The sequence below is a fragment of the Oncorhynchus masou genome, unplaced genomic scaffold (genome assembly GCF_036934945.1).
Source record: "Oncorhynchus masou masou isolate Uvic2021 unplaced genomic scaffold, UVic_Omas_1.1 unplaced_scaffold_4990, whole genome shotgun sequence".
Lineage (NCBI taxonomy): Eukaryota > Metazoa > Chordata > Actinopteri > Salmoniformes > Salmonidae > Oncorhynchus > Oncorhynchus masou.
In genome coordinates, this window is record NW_027011390.1 from 1 (window position 1) to 19549 (window position 19549).

The following is a 19549-nucleotide window of genomic DNA, read 5'->3' on the forward strand; positions in this document are numbered from 1 at the left end:
TGTCACTGTGAGGTCTACTACACCTGTTGTATTCAGCATTTCACTGTGAGGTCTACTACACCTGTTGTATTCAGCATGTCACTGTGAGGTCTACTACACCTGTTGTATTCAGCATTTCACGGTGAGGTCTACTATACCTGTTGTATTCAGCATTTCACTGTGAGGTCTACTACACCTGTTGTATTCATCATTTCACTGTAAGGTCTACTACACCTGTTGTATTCATCATTTCACTGTGAGGTCTACTACACCTGTTGTATTCAGCATTTCACTGTAAGGTCTACTACACCTGTTGTATTCAGCATGTCACTGTGAGGTCTACTACACCTGTTGTATTCAGCATGTCACTGTAAGGTCTACTACACCTGTTGTATTCATCATCTCACTGTAAGGTCTACTACACCTGTTGTATTCATCATTTCACTGTGAGGTCTACTACACCTGTTGTATTCATCATTTCACTGTAAGGTCTACTACACCTGTTGTATTCAGCATTTCACTGTGAGGTCTACTACACCTGTTGTATTCAGCATTTCACTGTGAGGTCTACTACACCTGTTGTATTCATCATTTCACTGTAAGGTCTAATACACCTGTTGTATTCAGCATGTCACTGTGAGGTCTACTACACCTGTTGTATTCAGCATGTCACTGTGAGGTCTACTACACCTGTTGTATTCAGCATTTCACTGTGAGGTCTACTACACCTGTTGTATTCAGCATGTCACTGTGAGGTCTACTACACCTGTTGTATTCAGCATTTCACTGTGAGGTCTACTACACCTGTTGTATTCAGCATTTCACTGTGAGGTCTACTACACCTGTTGTATTCATCATTTCACTGTAAGGTCTACTACACCTGTTGTATTCAGCATTTCACTGTGAGGTCTACTACACCTGTTGTATTCAGCATTTCACTGTAAGGTCTACTACACCTGTTGTATTCAGCATGTCACTGTGAGGTCTACTACACCTGTTGTATTCAGCATGTCACTGTGAGGTCTACTACACCTGTTGTATTCAGCATTTCACTGTGAGGTCTACTACACCTGTTGTATTCAGCATGTCACTGTGAGGTCTACTACACCTGTTGTATTCAGCATTTCACTGTGAGGTCTACTACACCTGTTGTATTCAGCATTTCACTGTGAGGTCTACTACAGCTGTTGTATTCAGCATTTCACTGTAAGGTCTACTACACCTGTTGTATTCAGCATGTCACTGTGAGGTCTACTACACCTGTTGTATTCGGCATTTCACTGTAAGGTCTACTACACCTGTTGTATTCAGCATGTCACTGTAAGGTCTACCTACACCTGTTGTATTCAGCATTTCACTGTAAGATCTACCTACACCTTTTGTATTCAGCAGTTCACTGTAAGGTCTACTACACCTGTTGTATTCAGCATTTCACTGTGAGGTCTACTACACCTGTTGTATTCATCATTTCACTGTAAGGTCTACTACACCTGTTGTATTCAGCATGTCACTGTAAGGTCTACTACACCTGTTGTATTCCAGCATGTCACTGTAGGTCTACTACACCTGTTGTATTCAGCATTTCACTGTGAGGTCTACTACACCTGTTGTATTCAGCATTTCACTGTGAGGTCTACTACACCTGTTGTATTCATCATTTCACTGTAAAGGTCTAATACACCTGTTGTATTCAGCATGTCACTGTGAGGTCTACTACACCTGTTGTATTCAACTGTCTGTGAGGTCTACTACACTGTTGTATTCAGCATTTCACTGTGAGGTCTACTACACCTGTTGTATTCAGCATGTCACTGTGAGGTCTACTACACCTGTTGTATTCAGCATTTCATGAGGTCTACTACACCTGTTGTATTCAGCATTTCACTGTGAGGTCTACTACACCTGTTGTATTCATCATTTCACTGTAAGGTCTACTACACCTGTTGTATTCATCATTTCACTGTGAGGTCTACTACACCTGTTGTATTCAGCATTTCACTGTAAGGTCTACTACACCTGTATTCAGCATGTCACTGTGAGGTCTACTACACCTGTTGTATTCATCATTTCACTGTAAGGTCTACTACACCTGTTGTATTCAGCATGTCACTGTGAGGTCTACTATACCTGTTGTATTCATCATTTCACTGTGAGGTCTACTACACCTGTTGTATTCATCATTTCACTGTAAGGTCTACTACACCTGTTGTATTCAGCATGTCACTGTGAGGTCTACTATACCTGTTGTATTCAGCATGTCACTGTGAGGTCTACTATACCTGTTGTATTCAGCATGTCACTGTGAGGTCTACTATACCTGTTGTATTCAGCATGTCACTGTGAGGTCTACTACACCTGTTGTATTCAGCATTTCACTGTAAGGTCTACTACACCTGTTGTATTCAGCATTTCACTGTGAGGTCTACTACACCTGTTGTATTCATCATTTCACTGTGAGGTCTACTACACCTGTTGTATTCAGCATTTCACTGTGAGGTCTACTACACCTGTTGTATTCATCATTTCACTGTGAGGTCTACTACACCTGTTGTATTCAGCATTTCACTGTGAGGTCTACTACACCTGTTGTATTCATCATGTGACTAATAACATTAGATTTGATCTGACTTGTGTAAACCAAGAATTATTCCCAGATCAGACGTGGAGATAGCATGGACCCTGCCAGCCCCCACACGGGACCTTGATTTCTGTTGTTAACTGGTGTTCTCTATGGCATATCATTCACTATGTCACATTAGTCCCGTTGATGCCATGTGATATTATTAAAACAAACCTCATCCCCCAAGTACTGTCGTATGTTAGGGACATCACTAAGCAACATTTCCAACTACAGAGATTCTCCTAAAGTCATGGACATCTGGCCATTGTGATCCTATATAGTGTAATCTTCTAACCCTGACAGCCTTTTCTAAAAATGTATAATGTAAAAAAATGCCCTCATCAATCTACACACAATACCCCATAATGACATCCTGGCCACATATGTGACATCACAAAACCCCCATAATGACATCACAATACCCCATAGTGACATCACAAAACCCCATAATGACATCACAATGCCCCATAGTGACATCACAATACCCAATAATAACATCACAATACCCCATACTAACATCACAATACCCCATAATGACATCACAATACCCCATAGTGACATCCACAATACCCAATAATAACATCACAATACCCCATACTAACATCACAATACCCCATAATGACATCACAATACCCCATAATGACATCACAATACCCATAATGACATCACAATACCCCATAGTGACATCACAATACCCAATAATAACATCACAATACCCCATACTAACATCACAATACCCCATAATGACATCACAATACCCCATAATGACATCACAATACCCAATAATAACATCACAATAATACCATCACAATACCCATAATGACATCACAATACCCCATAATGACATCACAATACCCCATAATGACATCCACAAAACCCCATAATGACATCACAATACCCCATAACATCACAAAACCCCATAATGACATCACAATACCCCATAGTGACATCACAATACCCCATAATAACATCACAATACCCCATAAGTGACATCACAATACCCCATATGACATCACAATACCCAATAATAACATCACAATACCCCATACTAACATCACAATACCCCATAATGACATCACAATACATTTACATTTACATTTAAGTCATTTAGCAGACGCTCTTATCCAGAGCGACTTACAACCCCATAATGACATCACAATACCCCATAATGACATCACAATACCCCATAGTGACATCACAATACCCAATAATAACATCACAATACCCCATACTAACATCACAATACCCACATAATGACATCACAATACCCAATAATAACATCACAATACCCCATACTAACATCACAATACCCCATAATGACATCACAATACCCCATAATGACATCACAATACCCCATAATGACATCACAATACCCCATAATGACATCACAATACCCCATAATGACATCACAATAGCCCATAATGACATCACAATACAACCTTAATGACATCTCAATACACCATAATGACAGATTTGGTGCATAATGACAGGTTTTTCTTTATTTTTACTATTTTTCTACATTGTAGAAAGTAGTGAAGACATCAAACGAAGAAATAACACATGGAATCATGCAGTAATCAAAAAAATGTGTTAAAAATATATTAAAAAGACACCATCTCTGCAGCACTCCACCAATCAGGCCTTTTTTTATTTTTGAAACTTTTTAATTCCATTTTTAAATAATTTTTATTATCCCCTCCACATATACATTCTGCAACTTTGTAAACCTCCCATTGTCCTAATATTCCAACCGCTAAAACCTTCACCCAAATCTAGGTCTGATTTGATTTGACTGCTAGACCATCTCCCAATCAGGCCTTTATGGTCGAGTGGCCAGGCGGATGCCACTCCTCAGTAAAAGGCACATGACAGCCCTCTTGGATTTTGCCAAAAGACCATGAGAAACAAGACTCTTTAATTCTGATGAAACCAAGATTGAACTCACTGGCCTGAGCGCCCAAGCATCACGTCTGGAGGAAACCTGGCACCATCCTACGGTGAAGCATGGTGTTTGCAGGATCATGCTGTGGGGATGTTTTTCAACAGCAGGAACTGGGAGACTAGTCAGGATCGAGGGTCAGTTGAAGTCCTAGCAGTATCCACCACCCTGGTCTGGAGGGTCAGTTGAAGACCTAGCAGTATCTACCACCCTGGTCTGGAGGATCAGTTGAAGTCCTAGCAGTATCTACCACCCTGGTCTGGAGGATCAGTTGAAGTCCTAGCAGTAACCACCACCCTGGTCTAGAGGGTCAGTTGAAGTCCTAGCAGTATCTACCACCCTGGTCTGGAGGATCAGTTGAAGTCCTAGCAGTATCTACCACCCTGGTCTGGAGGATCAGTTGAAGTCCTAGCAGTAACCACCACCCTGGTCTAGAGGGTCAGTTGAAGTCCTAGCAGTATCTACCACCCTGGTCTGGAGGATCAGTTGAAGTCCTAGCAGTAACCACCACCCTGGTCTAGAGGGTCAGTTGAAGTCCTAGCAGTATCCACCACCCTGGTCTGGAGGGTCAGTTGAAGTCCTAGCAGTATCCACCACCCCTGGTCTGGAGGGTCAGTTGAAGACCTAGCAGTATCCACCACCCTGGTCTGGAGGGTCAGTTGAAGACCTAGCAGTATCCACCACCCTGGTCTGGAGGGTCAGTTGAAGTCCTAGCAGTATCTACCACCCTGGTCTGGAGGGTCAGTTGAAGTCCTAGCAGTATCTACCACTCTGGTCTGGAGGGTCAGTTGAAGACCTAGCAGTATCTACCACCCGGGTCTGGAGGGTCAGTTGAAGTCCTAGCAGTATCCACCACCCTGGTCTGGAGGGTCAGTTGAAGTCCTAGCAGTACCTACCACCCGGGTCTGGAGGGTCAGTTGAAGTCCTAGCAGTATCCACCACCCTGGTCTGGAGGGTCAGTTGAAGTCCTAGCAGTATCCACCACCCGGGTCTGGAGGGTCAGTTGAAGTCCTAGCCGTATCCACCACCCGGTTCTGGAGGGTCAGTTGAAGTCCTAGCACTATCTACCACCCTGGTCTGAAGGGTCAGTTGAAGTCCTAGCAGTATCCACCACCCTGGTCTGGAGGATCAGTTGAAGTCCTAGCACTATCTACCACCCTGGTCTGAAGGGTCAGTTGAAGTCCTAGCAGTATCCACCACCCTGGTCTGTTCTATGCTGCTCAGTTTACAGTCATGATGAATATCTATGTGATACACTGAGTGCACAAAACATTAAGAACACCTGATCTTTCCATGACATAGACTGACCAGGTCAATCCAGGTATGATCCCTCATTGATGTCACCTGTTAAATCCACTTCAATCAGTGTAGATGAAGGGGAGGAGACCGGTGGTTAAAGAAGGAATTTTAAGCCTTGAGACATTTGAGACATGGATTGTGTATGTGTGCCATTCAGAGGGTGAATGGGCAAGACAAAGGATTTCAGTGCCTTTGAATGGGGTTTGGTAGCAGGTGCCAGGCGCTGGTTGGTGTCAAGAACTGCAACTCTGCTGGGTTTTTCAAGCTCAACAGTCCCCTGATTGTGTCAGGAATGGTCCACCACCCAAAGGTCATCCTTTGGACACAACTGTGGGATGCATTGGAGTCAATATGGGCCAGCATCCCTGTGGAACGCCTTCAACACCTCGTAGAAGCCGTGCCCCGACAAAATTGAGGCTGTTCTGAGGGCAAAAGGGAGTGCAACTCAATATTGGTGTCCTTAAATGTTTTGTACACGCAGTGCACAATCAATCAAATGTATTTATAAATCCCTTTTAACATCAGCAGATTTAAACAAAATATAGCTGTTTTACAAGCTACTGATGTTGTAGGTTTATGGGTATCTATCCACCCATTATAACCTAAATACTCAATGGCCCAAATTGCATCCTATTCTCTTCACAGTGCATTACTTTTGACTTGAGCCCTAAAACGTAGTGTACACTTCTTCTTCTTTAAACTTTATTTAAGTAGGCAAGTCAGATAAGAACAAATTCCTATTTAGAATGACGTCCTGTTGGAGAACAGTGGGTTAACTGTTTACAATGACGGCCTGTTGGAGAACAGTGGGTTAACTGTTTACAATGACGTCCTGTTGGAGAACAGTGGGTTAACTGTTTACAATGACGGCCTGTTGGAGAACAGTGGGTTAACTGCTTTAGTCAGGGGCAGAACAACAGATTGTTTTTACCTTGTCAGATCGGGGATTCAATCTAGCAACGTTTCAGTTACTGGCACAACGCTCTGACCACTCGGCTACCTGATCCCTCTACACTCTAATCACTAGTCTGCCTGCCTCCTCTACACTCTAACCACTAGTCTACCCTGCCTCCTCTACACTCTAACCACTAGTCTACCTGCCTCCTCTACACTCTAACCAGTAGGCTACCTGCCTCCTCTACACTCTAACCACTAGGCTACCTGCTCCCTCTACGCTCAGACCACTAGTCTACCTGATCCCTCTACACTCTAACCACTAGTCTACCTGCCTCCTCTACACTCTAACCACTCGGCTACCTGCTCCCTCTACACTCTGACCACTCGCCTACCTGCCTCCTCTACACTCTAACCACTAGTCTACCTGCCTCCTCTACACTCTAACCACTAGTCTACCTGCCTCCTCTACACTCTAACCACTAGTCTACCCTGCCGCCTCTACACTCTGACCACTCGGCTACCTGCCTCCTCTACACTCTAACCACTAGTCTACCTGCCTCCTCTACACTCTAACCACTAATCTACCTGCCTCCTCTACACTCGAACCACTAGTCTACCTGCCTCCTCTACACTCTAACCACTAGGCTACCTGCCTCCTCTACACTCTAACCACTTGACTACCTGCCTCCTCTACACTCTAACCACTAGGCTACCCTGCCTCCTCTACACTCTAACCACTTGACTACCTGCCTCCTCTACACTCTAACCACTAGGCTACCCTGCCTCCTCTACACTCTAACTACTAGACTACCTGCCTCCTCTACACTCTAACCACTAATCTACCTGCCTCCTCTACACTCGAACCACTAGTCTACCTGCCTCCTCTACACTCTAACCACTAGGCTACCTGCCTCCTCTACACTCTAACCACTAGGCTACCCTGCCTCCTCTACACTCTAACCACTAGGCTACCTGCCGCCTCTACACTCTAACCACTAGACTACCTGCCTCCTCTACACTCTAACTACTAGACTACCTGCCTCCTCTACACTCTAACTACTAGACTACCTGCCTCCTCTACACTCTAACCAGTAGGCTACCTGCCTCCTCTACACTCTAACCACTAGACTACCTGCCTCCTCTACACTCTAACTACTAGACTACCTGCCTCCTCTACACTCTAACCACTAGACTACCTGCTTGACTGCTGCCCCAAATGGAACCATATTCTCTATTTAGTGCACTACTTTTGACCAGCGCTCATAGAGCTCTGTTAAAAATAGGGAACTATGTAGGGGATAGTGTGCTTTTGGGATACATTATGTTTCTGCAGATTCCCATTGTTCTGTTTGAATTATATTGATGTATATATTATATTGATGTATGGTTTTCCTTCCCATCTAATCAATGTCTCAGTATGTAATGATATCTATGATACCAGGTGGGTTTCTTTCCCATCTAATCAATGTCTAATGAGCTTGATGTTGTTGTAGGACGTTAGTATCCTTAATTGAGAGCGTTGGCCAGTTTCTCTCTGTGCCTTTTATTTAGGCTTTTAGACAATACTGTTAAGATCAGTCAATCAACCAATCAATCAATCAATCAATCAACCGATCAATTGATTAATCAGTCAATCAACCACCCACCCACCCACCCACCAACCAACCAATCAACCAATCAATCAGTCAATCAATCTATTCACCCCCATCTCTACTGTCCTCTCTCCTCCAGGTACATACCAGGGCCAGTGGATGGGCGGGATGCGGCACGGTTATGGCGTGCGCCAGAGTGTTCCCTACGGCATGGCAACAGTGATCCGCTCTCCACTCCGCACCTCTCTAGCGTCCCTACGCTCCGAGCAGAGCAATGGCACCGTGCTCCAGGACCTCTCGGGTGACACGCCCACCGGCGGCCGGGGCGGGTTCATCCTCAACTTCCACTGGACGGCGAAGTGGTCACCGGGAAGAAGAAGGGTCTGTTCCGCCGCGGCTCGCTGTTCGGGAGCCTCCGTCGGCTACACAAGTCCGAATCGAAGTCATCCATCTCCAGCAAGAGGAGTTCGGCACGCAGCGACGCCGCTATGAGCCACATCAGCTCCTCCGACGCGGACGCCAACTCCACCGTCTCCCTGGGCGACGGAGAGCTGCCGGAAGACGACTTGGTATTGGAGGATCACGTTGACGCCACCACCATCGAGACGTACATGGGAGAGTGGAAGAACGACAAGCGCAACGGGTTCGGCGTCAGCGAACGTTCCAACGGGATGAAGTACGAGGGGGAGTGGCTGAACAACAAGCGCCACGGCTACGGGTGCACCACCTTCCCCGAGGGGAACAAGGAAGAAGGGAAGTACAAGAATAACTTGCTGGTTCGTGGAATAAGGAAGCAGCTGATCCCGCTAAAGAACCCCAAAACCAAAGAGAAGGTGGACCGGGCCGTGGAGGGGCGCGGAGGGCAGGGGCCACCTCCAGGACGAAAGTGGAAATAGCAGCTTCCAGGTAGGTTGGTGAAGTATGTGTGTGTGTGTGTGTGTGTGTGTGTGTGTGTGTGTGTGTGTGTGTGTGTGTGTGTGTGTGTGTGTGTGTGTGTGTGTGTGTGTGTGTACGAGAGAGGCTGAGTGAGAGACAGAATATGTGTATGAGAGAATGTGTGTCACACTTGTAAATACACAAACTACTATGCAGCATTCAAACTCCACAAGATCAAAGGCCCTTCCTACATTCACGGTGTGCCCGGTGTGCCTGGTGTGCCTGGTATGGCTGTACAACCAGCTCGTGGAGTATTACTGGATAACTCCTGGCTATTTCTGTGGAGCATCACGCTACGGATCTCCAGTTGAATAGTTCAGCTCGGTGGAAGTGATGTGTGTGATGTGTAACAAGAGACTTATGACAGTGGGCCGTAACATTGATTCATCATCATCGCTGCTTTTCAAATCAAATCAAATTAAATTGTATTAGTCACATGGGCCCGAGTAGACCTTACAGTGAAATGTGGAGACTATATACAGGGGGTACCGGTACTGAGTCAATGTGGAGGCTATATACAGGGTGTTACGGTACAGAGTCAATGTGGAGGCTATATACAGGGGGTAAGGTCAGAGTCAATGTGGAGGCTATATACAGGGGGTACCGGTACAGAGTCAATGTGGAGGCTATATACAGGGGGTACCGGTACAGAGTCAATGTGGAGGCTATATACAGGGTGTTACAGTACAGAGTCAATGTGGAGACTATATACAGGGTATTACGGTACAGAGTCAATGTGGAGGCTATATACAGGGTGTTACAGTACAGAGTCAATGTGGAGACTATATACAGGGTATTACGGTACAGAGTCAATGTGGAGGCTATATACAGGGTGTTACAGTACAGAGTCAATGTGGAGGCTATATACAGGGGGTACCAGTACAGAGTCAATGTGGAGGCTATATACAGGGTGTTACAGTACAGAGTCAATGTGGAGGCTATATACAGGGTGTTACAGTATAGAGTCAATGTGGAGGCTATATACAGGGGTGTTACAGTACAGAGTCAATGTGCGGTGGCATTGGTTAGTTGAGGTAGTATGTACATGTAGGTAGAGTTATTAAGTGACTATGTATAGATGATAACAGAGAGTGGCAGTGGTGTCGAGAGGGGGGAGGGGGGCAAATAGACAGTGTAGCCATTTGGATTAGATGTTCAGGAGGCTTATAGCTTGGTGGTGGAATCTGTTAGAAGTCTATTGACCTACGCCTCCGGAACCTCTCGCCGTGCGGTAGCAGAGAGAGAACAGTCTATGACTAGGGTGGCTGGAGGCTGTTGTCCTGGCACCACAAGGCCAGGTCTCTGACCTCCTCCCTATAGGCTGTCTCGTTGTTGTCGGTGATCACCACTGTTGTGTCGTCGGCAAACTTAATGACAGTGCTGGAGTCGTGCCTGGCCACGCAGTTGTCATGAGTGAACAGAGAGTACAGGATAGGGCTGAGCACCCTGAGGGGTGTTGAGGATCAGCGTGAATGGATGTTGTTGCCTACCCTTACCACCTGGGGGTGGCCCGTCAGGAAGTCCAGGATCCAGTTCCAGAGGGAGGTGTTCAGTCCCAGGGTCCTTAGCTTAGTGATGAGCTTCGTGGGTACTATGGTGCTGAACGCCTGAGCCGTAGTCAACAAGTAGCATTCTCACATAGGTGTTCCTTTTGTCCAGGTGGGAAAGGGCAGTGTGGAGTGTAATAGAGATTGCATCATCTGTGGATCTGTTGGGAGGTATGCAAATTGGAATGGGTCTAGAGTTTCTGGGATGATGGTGTTGATGTGAGCCATTACCAGCCTTTCAAAGCACTTCATGGCTACAGACGTGAGTGCTACGGGTCTGTAGTCATTTAGGCAGGTTGCCTTGGTGTTCTTGGGCACAGGGACTATGGTGGTCTGCTTTAAACATGTTGGTATTACAGACTCAATCAGGGACATGTTGAAAATGTCAGTGAAGACACTTGCCAGTTTGTGTGAGATCACAGAGAGCAGTTTACTGCTGCTTGTCCTGGGCATTTATGATCAGCCTTCAGTGTGTGTGTGTGTGTGTGTGAGTGTGTGCTTGTGTGTGTGTGTGAGTGTTTGTTCGTGTGTGTGTGTGTGTGTGTTATAGTGTGTGAGTGTTGGTGTGTGTGTGTGTGTGTGTGTGTGTGTGTGTGTGTGTGTGTGTGTGGTTGTGTTTGTGTGTCTCTGTGTGTGTATGTGTGTGTGTATGTGTGTGTGTGTGTGTGTGTGTGTGTGTGATCTCTGCTCTCTGTCCATATCTCAGATGCTCCCAGAGCCTGTACAGTGTGTAATAAGACATACCGTGACGTATAGACACACACTGCCAAGCATTCAGCACTGTTCTGATCAGAACAGGCATCCAGAGGGGGTGGGGGTGGGGGTCAGGGTGAACTTGGGCCCAAGTGGCACTCACTATTCTGTATGTAGCCCCCTATATGCTCTGGTATATGGTAAGGCACTATATATGGAAATCACTACTGTATTCTGATTATTCTCTACTGTATTCTGATTATTCTCTACTGTATTCTGATTCCTCTCTACTGTATTCTGATTCCTCTCTACTGTATTCAGACTACTCTCTACTGTATTCTGATTACTCTCTACTGTATTCTGATTCCTCTCTACTGTATTCTGATTCCTCTCTACTGTATTCAGACTACTCTCTACTGCATTCTGGACACAGCTCATCCTATATAACTACTGCTGTCCATACTGTATTATATGTAATATCCTGACAGCTCCTTCTGATATGTATATCTTTGCTCTAGTGGGATCCCGGGTGGCACAGTCCCTGGTTCGAATCCAGGTTGCATCACATCCGTTCTCGATTGGGAGTTCCTTAGGGTGGCACACAATTGGCCCAGCGTCGTCCTGGTTACGGTTTTGGCCGGGGTAGGCCGTCATTATAAATAAGAATTTCGCCTTAACTGACTTGCCGAGTTAAAGAAAGGTCACATTTATTTTTGGAAGGATTTTTTATTACAAAACAACTCTCTAGAGAATTGCTAAACCCTGCTGCCATTTGTAGGAAACACTCTGTTGACTGCTGAGACAGAGTAAACAAGATACGAAGAAGGAGTTTGTGAGAAAGAGTAAACAAGATACGAAGAAGGGGTGCTTGGGAAAGAGTAAACAAGATACGAAGAAGGGGTGCGTGAGAAAGAGTAAACAAGATACGAAGAAGCGGTAAGCGTGGAGAAAGAGTAAACAAGATACGAAGAAGGGGTGCGTGAGAAAGAGTAAACAAGATACGAAGAAGGGGTGCTTGGGAAAGAGTAAACAAGATACGAAGAAGGGGTGCGTGAGAAAGAGTAAACAAGATACGAAGAAGGGGTGCGTGAGAAAGAGTAAACAAGATACGAAGAAGCGGTGCGTGAGAAAGAGTAAACAAGATACGAAGAAGGGGTGCGTGAGAAAGAGTAAACAAGATACGAAGAAGGGGTGCGTGAGAAAGAGTAAACAAGATACGAAGAAGGGGTGCGTGAGAAAGAGTAAACAAGATACGAAGAAGGGGTGCGTGAGAAAGAGTAAACAAGATACGAAGAAGGGGTGCGTGAGAAAGAGTAAACAAGATACGAAGAAGGGGTGCGTGAGAAAGAGTAAACAAGATACGAAGAAGGGGTGCTTGGGAAAGAGTAAACAAGATACGAAGAAGGGTGCGTGGGAAAGAGTAAACAAGATACGAAGAAGGGGTGAGTGGGAAAGAGTAAACAAGATACGAAGAAGGGGTGCGTGAGAAAGAGTAAACAAGATACGAAGAAGGAGTTTGTGAGAAAGAGTAAACAAGATACGAAGAAGGGGTGCGTGAGAAAGAGTAAACAAGATACGAAGAAGGGGTGCGTGAGAAAGAGTAAACAAGATACGAAGAAGGGGTGCGTGAGAAAGAGTAAACAAGATACGAAGAAGGGGTGCTTGGGAAAGAGTAAACAAGTGTGTGTGTTGGAAACATTTTTGTGGATGAGTTTATTTAAGGAAAGAGACAGAACTACAGGACGTATTGAAAATAAAATCCCTCTTTATATCCGAGATCCTTATCTCACAATCGATTGGGCTTCCTGAATTTATTATTTGTCCTGTGACAGAAAGTGTATTATTTCCATAGATTTGCATTATTCCACAAAGTTTTATCCAGCAGCGATTGGCTGTATAACCCTGACGTAAGTCAGCGATTGGCTGTATAACCCTGACGTAAGTCAGCGATTGGCTGTATAACCCTGACGTATGTCCGTGATTGGCTGTATAACCCTGACGTAAGTCCGTGATTGGCTGTATAACCCTGAAGTAAGTCTGTGATTGGCTGTATAACCCTGACGTAAGTCCGTGATTGGCTGTATAACCCTGACGTAAGTCAGCGATTGGCTGTATAACCCTGACGTAAACAACCGCAACACCTTTCATCAGAGGGGGTCATACCGTTCAGACGCTACAGAAGATTTTGTGACAGATGCCTCATGGTCTGACAAACACCACTCTCTAGCTCGGTCACCTTTCACGGGCAGATGCCTCATGGTCTGACAAACACCACTCTCTAGCTCGGTCACCTTTCACGGGCAGATGCCTCATGGTCTGACAAACACCACTCTCTAGCTCGGTCACCTTTCACGGGCAGATGCCTCATGGTCTGACAAACACCACTCTCTAGCTCGGTCACCTTTCACGGGCAGATGCCTCATGGTCTGACAAACACCACTCTCTAGCTCGGTCACCTTTCACGGGCAGATGCCTCATGGTCTGACAAACACCACTCTCTAGCTCGGTCACCTTTCACGGGCAGATGCCTCATGGTCTGACAAACACCACTCTCTAGCTCGGTCACCTTTCACGGGCAGATGCCTCATGGTCTGACAAACACCACTCTCTAGCTCGGTCACCTTTCACGGGCAGATGCCTCATGGTCTGACAAACACCACTCTCTAGCTCGGTCACCTTTCACGGGCAGATGTCTCATGGTCTGACAAACACCACTCTCTAGCTCCGGTCACCTTTCACGGGCAGATGTCTCATGGTCTGACAAACACCACTCTCTAGCTCGGTCACCTTTCACGGGCAGATGCCTCATGGTCTGACAAACACCACTCTCTAGCTCGGTCACCTTTCACGGGCAGATGCCTCATGGTCTGACAAACACCACTCTCTAGCTCGGTCACCTTTCACGGGCAGATGCCTCATGGTCTGACAAACACCACTCTCTAGCTCGGTCACCTTTCACGGGCAGATGCCTCATGGTCAGACAAACACCACTCTCTAGCTCGGTCACCTTTCACGGGCAGATGCCTCATGGTCTGACAAACACCACTCTCTAGCTCGGTCACCTTTCACGGGCAGATGCCTCATGGTCTGACAAACACCACTCTCTAGCTCGGTCACCTTTCACGGGCAGATGCCTCATGGTCTGACAAACACCACTCTCTAGCTCGGTCACCTTTCACGGGCAGATGCCCATGGTCTGACAAACACCACTCTCTAGCTCGGTCACCTTTCACGGGCAGATGCCTCATGGTCTGACAAACACCACTCTCTAGCTCGGTCACCTTCGCGGGCAGATGCCTCATGGTCTGGACAAACACCACTCTAGCTCGGTCACCTTTCACGGGCAGATGCCTCATGGTCTGACAAACACCACTCTCTAGCCTGGGTCACCTTTCACGGCAGATGCCTCATGGTCTGACAAACACCACTCTCTAGCTCGGTCACCTTTCACGGGCAGATGCCTCATGGTCTGACAAACACCACTCTCTAGCTCGGTCACCTTTCACGGGCAGATGCCTCATGGTCTGACAAACACCACTCTCTAGCTCGGTCACCTTTCACGGGCAGATGCCTCATGGTCTGACAAACACCACTCTCTAGCTCGGTCACCTTTCACGGGCAGATGCCTCATGGTCTGACAAACACCACTCTCTAGCTCGGTCACCTTTCACGGGCAGATGCCTCATGGTCTGACAAACACCACTCTCTAGCTCGGTCACCTTTCACGGGCAGATGCCTCATGGTCTGACAAACACCACTCTCTAGCTCGGTCACCTTTCACGGGCAGATGTCTGACAAACACCACTCTCTAGCTCGGTCACCTTTCATAACAGATGCTGAAGTGTGACATCGGCTTGCGGAGGATGTGGTGCATTGAGATGCGTTCGATGCTAAAAAACAAAAACATCTCTAGTTTATATTGACAGATTTTTATGGGAATGTTTTTTTTTTTTGAATTTCTGCAGGGGCATCGACCTCGAACTGTATTTATTGCTTCTAGGCTTTCTTCTTCTTCTTTTTTACTCTTTATTGAATGACAATCCTGAAGTCATTTGTCTTGGATATTACACTCTTCCCTTTCGACTTACCGAACACACATTTTCTTCTGACTGACATCAACCGAAAACTCTGGGCCCCAGACTATGGGGTTTTCCAGTTCTGCTTATAAGCATGTTATAAACTAGCTTTGTGATGTTCTTCAGTGTTATAACCAGCCTTATAAACCCTGTGGCTGGTTAGTGGTTCTGTAAACATCATTATGCAGTAGCTACCTGACAGAGTGTTATAACCAGGCTTTATAAACACTGTGGCTGGTTAGTGGGTCTGTACATCATTGTGTAGTAGCTAGCTGACAGAGATGTGGTTTTATTGATCAATAGAGGTCATGTGATCTGGTTTCATTGACCTGCAATGACCCAACCAACAAGCGCATATCTCCCCAATGCACCTAGTGGATCCAGAGAGAGGAAGAGAGAGAGAGGAGAGGAGAGGTAGAGAGGGTAGAGGGGAAGAGAGGTAGAGAGGGAGAGAGGTAGAAGGGAAGAGGGTAGAGAGGGAAAGGGAAGAGAGGGTAGAGAGGAAGAGAGGAAGAGAGGAAGAGAGGTAGAGAGGAAGAGAGGGAAGAGAGGTGAGAGAGGAAGAGGCAGAGAGGGAAGAGAGGTAGAGAGGTAGAGAGGGAGAGAGAGGGTAGAGAGGGAAAGGGAAGAGAGGGAGAGAAGAAGGTAGAGAGTGAGAGAGGTAGAGAGGGAAGAGAGGGAAGAGTGGTAGAGAGGGAAGAGAGGTAGAGGGGAAGAGGTAGAGGTAGAGAGGGAAGAGAGGTAGAGAGGGGGAGTAGAGAGAGAGGGAAAGAGGGAAGAGAGGTAGAGAGGTAGAGAGGGAAGAGAGGTAGAGAGAGGGGAAGAGAGAGGTAGAGAGGTAGAGAGAGGGAAGAGAGGAAGAGAGGTAGAGAGGGAAGGGAAGAGAGGGTAGAGAGGTAGAGAGGGAAGAGAGGTAGAGAGGAAGAGGAGAGGTAGGAAGAGAGGAGAGAGAGAGGTAGAGAGGGGAAGAGAAGGAGGAAGAGGTAGAGAGGGAAGAGAGGGGAAGAGCGGTAGAGAGGTAGAGCGGTAAAGAGGGAAGAGAGGGAAGAGAGGAGAAGAGAGGGAAGAGAGGTAGAGAGGTAGAGAGGAAGAGAGGGGGGAAGAGAGGTAGAGAGGGAAGAGAGGGAAGAGAGGTAGAGGGAAGAGAGGTAGAGAGGGAAGAGAGGTAGAGAGGGACGAGAGGTAGAGAGGGAAGAGGTAGAGAGGGAAGAGAGGTGAGAGGGAAGAGAGGGAGAGAGGGAAGAGAGGGAAAGAGATAGAGAGGGAAGGAGGTAGACACACACACACACATCCCCTCTGTGAGGAAGCAGGCCTAGACGAGCCGTCCCATCAGCCCCTGGGGAAGAGCGGATGACCTCATGGTGTTGATCAACCAATCGATTGAGAGCTAGAATGATGCTGGTGTAGAAGCCCCTGTGGTGCCAGCTTCCACTATCAGTGTGTGTGTGTGTGTGTGTGTGTGTGTGTGTGTGTGTGTGTGTGTGTGTGTGTGTGTGTGTGTCAGAGATAACTGAGTACTGCTGTCCTGGCTGGCATTCATCTCATTCAAGAGTAGAAGAGAGAGTTGCAGAGAGAGAAACAGATTTACAGTGGGGCAAAAAAGTATTTAGTCAGCCACCAATTGTGCAAGTTCTCCAACTTAAAAAGATGAGAGAGGCCTGTGATTTTCATCATAGGTACACTTCAACTATGACAGACAAAATGAGAAAAAAAAATCCAGAAAATGAGATTGTAGAATTTTTTTATGAATTTATTTGCAAATTATAGTGTAAAATAAGTATTTGGTTAATAACAAAAGTTTATCTCGATACTTTGTTATATACCCTTTGTTGGCACTGACAGAGGTCAAACGTTTTCTGTAAGTCTTCACAAGGTTTTCACATACTGTTGCTGGTATTTGGCCCATTCCTCCATGCAGATCTCCTCTCGAGCAGTGATGTTTTGGGGCTGTTGCTGGGCAACACGGACTTTTCAACTCCCCTCCAAAGATTTTCTACAGGGTTGAGATCTGGAGACTGGCTAGGCCACTCCTCATTTGGTTAGTAGTAGTTGAAGTGAACCTATGATGAAAATTATAGGCCTCTCTCATCTTTTGAGTGGGAGAACTTGCACAATTGGTGGCTGACTAAATACTTTTTCCCCACAGTATATATCTCTCTCCCTCTCATCTCTCTCTCTCTCTCTCTCTCTCTCTCCTCTCTCTCCATCTCTCTCCTCTCTCTCTCTCTCTCTCTCTCTCTCCTCTCTACTCCATCTCTCCTCTCTCCATCTCTCTCTCCTCTCTCTCCATCTCTCTCTCTCTCCTCTCTCTCCATCTCTCTCTCTCTCCATCTCTCTCCTCTCTCTCCTCTCTCTCCATCTCTCTCTCCTCTCTCCATCTCTCTCTCTCTTCTCATCTCCATCTCTCTCTCTCTCGCCCTCTCTCTCTCCTCTCTACTCCATCTCTCTCTCCTCTCTCTACTCCATCTCTCTCTCTCTCTCTCCTCTCTCTCCATCTCTCTCTCTCCTCTCTACTCCATCTCTCTCTCCTCTCTACCCATCTCTCTCTCCTCTCTACCCATCTCTCTCTCTCCTCTCTACTCCATCTCTCTCCTCTCTACTCCATCTCTCTCATCTCCTCTACTCCATCTCTCTCTCTCCTCTCTACTCCATCTCTCTCTCTCCCTCTCTACTCCATCTCTCTCTCTCTCCTCTCTACTCCATCTCTCTCTCCTCTCTACTCCATCTCTCTCTCCTCTCTACTCCATCTCTCTCTCCCTCTCTACTCCATCTCTCTCTCTCCTCTCTACTCCATCTCTCTCTCCTCTCTACTCCATCTCTCTCTCTCCTCTCTACTCCATCTCTCTCTCTCCTCTCTACTCCATCTCTCTCTCTCCTCCTCTCTACTCCATCTCTCTCTCTCCTCTCTACTCCATCTCTCTCTCTCCCTCTCTACTCCATCTCTCTCTCTCTTACCCTCTCTCTCCATCTCTACTCCATCTCTCTCTCTCTCTCGCCATCTCTCTCTCTCTTCTCTCTACTCCATCTTCTCTCTACTCCATCTCTCTCCTCTTCTCTCTACTCCATCTCTCTCTCCTCTCTCCATCTCTCTCTCTCTTCTCTCTCCATCTCTCTCTTCTCTCTCTCCATCTCTCTCTCTCTCTACTCCATCTCTCTCTCTCTCTCTACTCCATCTCTCTCTCATCTCTACTCCATCTCTCTCTCTTCTCTCCATCTTTCTCTTCTCTCTCCATCTCTCTCTCTCTCCATCTCTCTCTCTTCTCTCTCCTTCTCTCTCTCTTCTCTCTCCATGTGGCTAGGTGGTGTGGCTAGGTGCTGTGGCTAGGTGGTGTGGCTAGGTGCTGTGGCTAGGTGGATGTGGCTAGGTGGTGTGCTGTGGCTAGGTGCTGTGGGTGGTGGTGTGTCTAGGTGCTGTGGCTAGGTGGTGGTGTCTGCTGATGTGGCTAGGTGGTGTGTCTAGGTGCTGTGCGGCTAATTAGGGTGTGGCTAGGTGGTGCGGCTAGGTGGTGTGACTAGTTGCTGTGGCTAGGTGCTGTTGCTAGGTGTTGTGGCTAGGTGGTGGTGTCTGCTGCTCTGACTAGGTGGTGTGGCTAGGTGGTGTGGCTAGGTGGTGTGTCTAGGTGGTGTGGCTAGGTGGTGTGTCTAGGTGCTGTGACTAGGTGGTGGTGTCTGCTGCTGTGGCTCGGTGGTGTGTCTAGGTGCTGTGGCTAGGTGATGTGGCTAGGTGGTGTGGCTAGGTACTGTGGCTAGGTGCTGTTGCTAGGTGTTGTGGCTAGGTGGTGGTGTCTACTGCTCTGACTAGGTGGTGTGGCTAGGTGGTGTGGCTAGGTGGTGTGTCTAGGTGGTGTGGCTATGTGTTGTGGCTAGGTGCTGTGGCTAGGTGCTGTGACTAGGTGCTGTGGCTAGGTGGTGTGGCTAGGTGCTGTGTCTAGGTGCTGTGACTAGGTGGTGTGGCTAGGTGCTGTGGCTAG

At 46.9% G+C, this 19549-nt stretch overlaps 1 pseudogene; it reads left to right on the top strand.

The window, feature by feature from the left end:
- Positions 1-8427: 8427 nt before the first annotated feature.
- LOC135535690 (junctophilin-1-like) lies at positions 8428-9222 on the top strand (annotated as a pseudogene).
- The last annotated feature ends 10327 nt before the right edge of the window (positions 9223-19549 follow it).